The sequence below is a fragment of the Artemia sp. Qi Xiang Cuo genome, chromosome 12 (assembly GCF_049724085.1).
Source record: "Artemia sp. Qi Xiang Cuo chromosome 12, ASM4972408v1, whole genome shotgun sequence".
In the NCBI taxonomy this organism is placed as follows: Eukaryota; Metazoa; Arthropoda; class Branchiopoda; order Anostraca; family Artemiidae; genus Artemia; species Artemia sp. Qi Xiang Cuo.
The window spans coordinates 64197872-64203871 of NC_142805.1; the positions used below are offsets into that span (position 1 = coordinate 64197872).

Consider the following 6000-nt stretch of genomic DNA (forward strand, 5'->3'; position numbering starts at 1 on the left):
TAGTAGCAGATGCTGGTTAACAAAGACAATAGCAATTCGTAGACTTTGATTTTTATATTCGTAGCAATACGTAGACTTTGATATATATATATATATATATATATATATATATATATATATATATATATATATATATATATATATATATATATATATATATATATATATATATATATATATATATATATATATATTCATATATGGTTATGGTTTATATATATGGATATATATGGCTTACGCCTTGCCTCAGATAAACGATATTTCTGATGGTTCACGTTTCTATATCGCTCTTCAGTTTTATACGAATCAACTTGCATTTATTCTATCATAGGCAGCGCCATAGCGCTGCCTAAGTAAAGAACGATGTTGGCACAATGTATTTTTTTTTTCCTCCATACCCGGGCACTTCGTATCGAAGGAGTTGTCGTAGAAACTTCAAAAAGGGCTCATTCGATTAGAAATTGGAGTGGCTAGTGCCTTTTTTAATATCCGAAAGTGATTGGAGGGCAACTAGCCCCCCCCCCCTCTTCCATGCCCGTCATTCCCAAAACACATCCAATCAAAATTTTGAGATAGCCATTTTGTTCAGCGTAATTGAATTCCCCAGAGAAAATATGTTTTTGAGGAGGACACTCCCCCACAACCCTCGGGGAAAGGGTTTTAAGTTATGCCCTGAGGGCATATAATAACGATGTTGGCACAATATACTATTTTTTTTTTTTCCTTTAGAGCAGGGCACTTCGTATCGAAGAAGTTGTCGTAGAAACTTCAAAAGGGCTCATTCAATTAGAAATTGGAGTGGCTTGTACCCTTTTAACAGTCGAAAGTGATTGGAAGGCAACTAACACCCACCCCATCCAAGCCCACCATTTCCCAAAACACATCCAAACAAAATTTTGAGATAACTATTTTGTTCCGCGTAGTTGATTTCCAGGTTGAAAACATGTTTTTGAGGAGGACATTCCCCCAAATCTCTCGGGGCAAGGGTTTAGATTTATATCCTCAGGACATATTAAGACGATGTGGACAAAATGTACTATTATTTTTTTTTCCTTTATACCCGGGCACTTCGTACCGAAGAAGTTGTCGTATAAACTTCAAAAAGGGCTCATTCAATTAGAAATTGGAGTGGCTTGTGGCCTTTTAACGGTCGAAAGTGATTGGAAGGCAACTAACACCCATCCCTTCCACGCCCACCATTTCCCGAAACACATCCAATAAGAATTTTGAGATTTTGTTCAGCCATTTTGTTCAGCGTTGTTGATTTCCAGATAGAAATTATGTTTCTTAGGAGGACACTCCTCCACAGCCTTCAGGCAAGGGTTGTAAGTTATGCTCTGGGGGCATATCAGGTTTTTATAGAAGGCGTTGTCGTACAAACTTCAAAAAAGGCTCATTCGATTGGAAATTCAAAGGGCTAGTGCCTTTTTTAATAGACGAATGTCATTGGAGGGGAACTAGCCCCCCCCCTCCGCCCATCATTCCCCCAAATACATCCAATCAAAATTTGGGGATAGCCATTTTGTTCGGCGTAGTTAATTTCAAGATAGAAAATGTGTTTTTAGGGAGGAGACTCCCCCACAACCCTCGGGGAAAGGGTTTTAAGTTATGCCCTGAGGGCATATAAGAACGATGTTGGCACAATATACTATTATTTTTTTTTTCCTTTAGAGCAGGGCACTTCGTATCGAAGAAGTTGTCGTAGAAACTTCAAAAGGGCTCATTCAATTAGAAATTGGAGTGGCTTGTGGCCTTTTAACAGTCGAAAGTGATTGGAAGGCAACTAACACCCATCCCATCCACGCCCACCAATTCCCAAAACACATCCAATCAAAATTTTGAGATTTTGTTCAGCCATTTTGCTTAGCGTTGTTGATTTCCAGATAGAAATTATGTTTCTTAGGAGGACACTCCTCCACAGCCTTCAGGGCAAGGGTTGTAAGTTATGCTCTGGGGGCATATCAGGTTTTTATAGAAGGCGTTGTCGTAAAAACTTCAAAAAAGGCTCATTCGATTGGAAATTCAAAGGGCTAGTGCCTTTTTTAATAGACGAAAGTGATTGGAGGGGAATTAACCCCCCCCCCCCCGCCCATCATTCCCCCAAATACATCCAATCAAAATTTGGGGATAGCCATTTTGTTCAGCGTAGTTAATTTCAAGATAGAAAATGTGTTATTAGGGAGGAGACTCCCCCACAACCATCGGGGCAAGGATTTTAAGTAATGCCCTGAGGGCATATAAGAACGATGTTGGCACAATGTATTATTTTTTTTCCTTTAGAGCAGAACACTTCGTAACAAAGAAGTTGTCAGAGAAACTTCGAAAAGGCTCATTCAATTGGAAATTGGAGTGGCTTGTGCCCTTTTTAATAGTCGAAAGTGATTGGAAGGCAACATATACCCCTTCGACGCCCACCATTTCCCGAAACACATCCAATCAAAATTTTGAGATAGCCATTTTGTTCAGATTAGTTGATAGAAAATATGTTTCTGAGGAGGACACTCCCCCAAAGTCTTCAGGGTAAGCGTTTTAAGTTATGCCCTTGGGGCATATCAGGTTTTTCTAGAAGGCGTTTACTTATAACCTACAGAAAAGGCTCTTTCGATTGGAGATTCAAAGGGTTCGTGCCTTTTTGAATATTCGAAAGTGATTGGAGGGCAACTACCCCCCCCCCTCAGTAGAGATGCATTATTGAGTCCGAACAGAACCACGTGGTTCTGTCGGCATTTTTAATGCTGACGGGAGTCCTAATAAGGGCATAGCCTCCCTAGGGAGAAAGATTACGTAATGGGGTCAATGACCTCTTTTTCCAAGGTCGATTTATTTGATGTTTCTATGTGTAATAGCTCCGGGGCGAAGGTTGCACATGCACATTGAATTCTAACGGGAACAATGTTATTGATCTAGGACTCGAGGGGGAAGTGAATTTCCGAGAACTTGATTGCGTAATCGATCGCGAATGTCATGGTGTCCAGAAATAGTATTTGTTGTTGTTGCTCTCGAGCCAAAATGTTAAGACTTTCCCGGAAACAGTTAGATCACGTGTTTCCTTCTCAGCCAATCAGCGAGTCGGATACATCCTCCTTCTCAGCCAATCAGAGGCATGGTTACATATTAGCGGCGGTGGGAATATATGGAATTTTATTAGTCTGTGAATAGAATTCACTAAGTTTTTAGTTAGCAGAGTAATAACATGAGTGAACAAGTTGAGTTAGAAATATCCTTTTATTGCAACTGTTCTATTTGTAAAGGACATTTTCATGATTTTGAGTATTCACATGAACCTAATGAATGTTTAGACAGCATAGAGGCAGAGACAGATGAGAAGAATCTGGAGGAAACGAGAAGAAAAATTATATGTGACATGGAAAGAAATTTAGACCGATTGCAAGTAAGCTCAGATAAAAGAAGGATTGATATGATAGAAAAGGAAGATCAAAAGAAGAGACTGGTAAAAGAGGGCTTTTTCTATAACGTAAAAGACAGAAGTGAAAACCCAAAGAAAAATGTGTATAGTGCAAGATATAACTCGGATTACTATGATGATTATGCTCCAAGAGAAGAGAAAAAGTGGCCCTTCAAGAGACATCATAAGAGGTCATTCTACGAAACGGATTTTAAACAACGGAAACCATGGTGGAAGTGTTCTCATATACCATTTTACGATAAATCCCATTTTTGATATGCTTGATAAGTTTTATACCATAATCATACAATAAATTTGTTTCTGCTATTTTAATTTTCTCATACTCAGTGCCAGCCCCAATGCAGCCTGGGTTTAAGTTAAAGAGAGAGTGGACGGCTTCTTATAATATGGTGTACCCTGCCGAAGCTATGCAAGATCGTGAAATAGCCGGCCCAGTCGCACAAGAACATAGCGACGTCGCCCCGTCCACCCTCCAGCATGCACTACCTGGTCCTTCGGGTGCCCAAGTGCAGCCGGGATATGCAAATATAAGCGTTTTTTCCTACTTTTCTATTTATTCATTTTTCAGTCCTTTTTAATCCCAATATAAACTTATCTCTGTGAGATATTCACCCCTCACCCCACCCATTGTTTTAAATTTATCTCCCTCGGAGATATCCAAATGTTATTTTTTACAAAGAAACCACTCTTTTCTCTGCTCCCCCCCTTCCTCGGAGATATCTAAATGTAATTTTTTGCATAGAAACCGCTCTTTTCTAATCTTTGCTATCGCTTCGATATCTCATTAGCGAATATTTTTATGTAATTTCTATTAATAATCACTGCCTTTGAAACTCAAAATGCTATTTTTTCTAATCTTTGCTATTTTCTCTGTTGCTATTTCTTTGCCGTTATCGCATAAGCGAATATTTTTCATGGGTAATTTCAATTAATGCTCACCATTTGAAACTCAAAATCCCCTATTTTTCACAATTGATTATCACAAAGTTTCAAGAGAATGAACTGAGTGAGATTATTCACATTTATCTATTTGTCACATATGAATCCCGTAATTTGCGCAAGGATATTTTAAAATAACTTTCAATCTTACAAAGCCTTGCCAATATTTTAGTGATGTGGAAACATTGTTGAATAAGAATTAACGGTTCTCGAATTTAATTGTACTGTATCCCAGAGAATACGCTTGGAAACAGAACAGACACGCGATTAAAAATAATCTAGGCTCATTTGGAGTCATATACAACCTGTACGGGAAGTAGGCGAAACGACTTATGCCGCCTAACACTACGGTTTTTTGGGAAATTCGGAACCCTGAGGGACGTACTGGCGCTAGGCCGATGCCAATGGAGCTGGGAAGAATGGTGGAGGTCAGGTGCGGGCAGTGCCGGGGGGAGGCTCCACGTGTCTTGGAATCGCCACAGGGATGAGCCACGGGCTCGAAAAGCATCGCGGGAAGTAATGCGGGGCCCGAGAAGTTCCCGAGGGATGCGCTGTGGCTCCGAAAAGCGCCGAAAAAAAAAATTTAGGGGGGGGGGGAGTTAGCACTTTTAATAGTGACAAAATAGAAATGAAAAGATAAGTGTTTCATACTTCAGTCTCTAACCATTTCTCTTCGAAATTTAGTGATTTTAGCTATAACAATTTTCCTAAATTTAGGGGAGGGGGCGTGAATCCATGATTTTTGTTGGGGACGGGGTTAGCACTTTTAATAGTGACAAAATAGAAATGAAATTTAATTTAAACACTTTTTTTTTCAGATATAATAATGTTTGGTGTGATTGACACAGAATATATTGGTCTGAAATATTCCGCAACTGGCATTATATTCGAAGCAGCTTTCTTACTCCTAAACAATCAACGACGTGAAATTCATTGCTATAAATGGAACATCAGATACAGTATGTATGAGTACGAGAAAAACAGATGGAGTCCAACACTAAATTTTATAAATCGAAATGGCTTTTACGCTAAAACCATACGACCACATAATGAAAATGGCTATGAAATAAAACATGTACAAGAGGAAATTCAGGAAATATAAAGTTTTTTCGGTGTTCAAGCTGTTTATGTTAAGGGAAACGTGCCAACTGATAAACTCTTACTAGAAAAATGTGATAAAAACATAGCATTATTCAATTTAGAAGACTTCAAATGTGAGAAATACCTGCATTCAGTCCATGACCCAGAAGATGAAGTTAGATATTTCGCTAATGGATACTGGAAAAGATACCTGACATGGAAAAATGCATCAGATATCCAAAGACCTAAACTTGCTCCTCCTAATATAAAATGGATTAATCTTCTTTTTTTTTAAATATGTCATTATTTTTTTTCAAACTTTTTAAATATTTTTAATAAATGAATATCTCAAGCCTAAACCGTTTTTATTCTTTATAGTATTAAATAGCCAAGGAAAATAGAAATTCATATTAAAAATGCCATGGACCACACTTTCAAGTTCAGCATGTTGGAGAACCCTAAATAGTAAAACCTAAAAAAGTAAGTTAACAATAAAATTTTATATTATTTATCTTTAATTATATTAAGCATGATACGTGTTTATTATTTAGAAT

General features: G+C 38.1%; 1 protein-coding gene across 1 annotated transcript in view; it reads right to left on the reverse strand.

The window, feature by feature from the left end:
• The window catches only part of LOC148946403 (uncharacterized), a 327531-nt gene extending 323119 nt beyond the window's left edge, over positions 1–4412 (reverse strand). The window contains exon 1 of the mRNA XM_089097688.1: positions 4367–4412. The gene's annotated coding sequence lies outside the window, so the exon portion shown is untranslated. The remainder of the gene's footprint in view (positions 1–4366) is intronic.
• Positions 4413–6000: the final 1588 nt, after the last annotated feature.